Source organism: Trichosurus vulpecula, chromosome 2 (assembly GCF_011100635.1).
Source record: "Trichosurus vulpecula isolate mTriVul1 chromosome 2, mTriVul1.pri, whole genome shotgun sequence".
NCBI lineage: Eukaryota > Metazoa > Chordata > Mammalia > Diprotodontia > Phalangeridae > Trichosurus > Trichosurus vulpecula.
The window spans coordinates 264,013,549-264,015,413 of NC_050574.1; the positions used below are offsets into that span (position 1 = coordinate 264,013,549).

General features: G+C 37.7%; 1 pseudogene; it reads right to left on the bottom strand.

Annotated features, from left to right (window-relative positions):
* Window positions 1–481: 481 nt before the first annotated feature.
* LOC118836967 lies at window positions 482–1,650 on the bottom strand (annotated as a pseudogene).
* Window positions 1,651–1,865: the final 215 nt, after the last annotated feature.

A 1,865-nucleotide genomic window follows, 5' to 3' on the forward strand; every position in this document is an offset into this window, starting at 1 on the left:
GTGAAGTTCAGTATTATGTAGTGGGGGAGCTAATCAAATTCCTCTTTGGCTCCAATAGCTTTATTCTAATCATTCTTATTAAAGGAGATGAATAGTCTAAGAGGCCCTTTTTTGAACAAAGTCAAATAACTTAGAATCATTGCATCACAATCAGACAACTGGAAGGGTTCATAAAAGTGATCTTGTTCAACTCTCTGAAGTCATGACCACAGTCAACATAATCCTCATGTGAAAACAGAGGCTTGAAGTAATTTAAAATATAATATGCAAGTTCAACTGGGCATAAGGAAGGATGAGGACATATGTATGAACTGGAAGATTCTACGCACCTGGAGGCAGCCTGTGGAGGACAGACACTGACATCAGCGGTGAAAGAAAACAAAAGCATGCATTTCCTTCATTACAATATTGTCCAAGGTGAAACTTAGTGTGGAGGGGAATCTCTAATATCCAGGATGAAATAGAAAGAAGAGTCAATATTCTAGTGATCTTTGGATTCGCTATTTGCCGTGTGGACCTTGAAAACATTCTGCTCTTCTTGACATTCCTTAGTGCATCCTTCACAACTTAGGCTGTAGATCAAGGAGTTCAGCATGTTGATCACTGTGGTATAAAACACTGAGTGTACTTTCTCCTGGGCCACACTGTTGGAAGCTGGTATATAATACTTGATGTTGACGGAACCATAAAAAACAGAAATAGATGTTAGATGGAAGCCACAGGTGCCGAAGGTTTTATAAAAGCCCTTTATAGATTGTATGTGAAAGATTGTCAGAAGAGTGAAATGGTAAAGGACAAATGGGCAGAGTTGCAGCCAATGATTTAAATCCAAAGCAATCATCACCAAAACTTCACTGAAGTTCGTGATGGAGCAGGAGAGCTTTAGAAGGGGAAGAACATCACAGAAGTAATGATGGATAATATTCTTTAAATAGAAAGACAGTCTGGCTAGACAAGTTGTATGAGCAATGGCCACATTGTGTACACACCTGACATGAGCAGGCAGCCGAAACATGGCACATGGTGACATTATAGAGCAGGGGTCTGCACATGGTAACATAATGATCATAGTCGATAGTTGTATGAATGTAGAATTCAGCAGTCTCAAGAAGAGTAAGAAAAAGAACTGAGTCATATAGCCTGGGTAGGAGATAATGTTATTCTCTGACACAGAGTTCTCCAAAGTTTTGGGTGTAATGACAGAAGACTAGCAGCAACTTAAGAATGACACATTACTGAGGAAATAGTATGTGGGAATATGAAACTGAGAACTGACCCAGATTAATAAAATCAAGCTGAGATTTCCCTACCATGGAGACTAAGTACATTTCTAGGAAGAAAAAGATGAGTGATATCTGGAACTCTTTTCGATTTGTCAAGCCCAAGAAGATAAATTCTGTCATAAATGTATTATTTTCCATTGCCTTTCTCCTCCAATATTTAGGATGGAAATATTCAGGTATGATAGAGAAAAGTCTTAATAACCAAAAATGATTTCCATATACTCTATCACTATGACTCTGTCTCTCTGTGTCTCTCTTCGCCTCTCTGTCTTCCTCATTTTCTGTTACAGGAATTTTGTGAATTTCTGGGTATAAAAGAAGCAATGTTTTGTAGTTCATTTGACAGGAAGTCTCACCAGATGAACATATTACCAATGAAAGGGCAGAGCCAAGGTGGTGGACTAAGCTCAGTATTGGACAAAAAATTGGTCATATAATTAGAAAATAATTTAGCAGAAACTAGATATAGAACAATATTTTACATCACATGCCAATATAAAGTCAAAATGTGTACATGATTTAGACATAAATGGTGATACCACAAGCAAATGAGGGGAGTATGGAATAGTTGTACTGTCACAT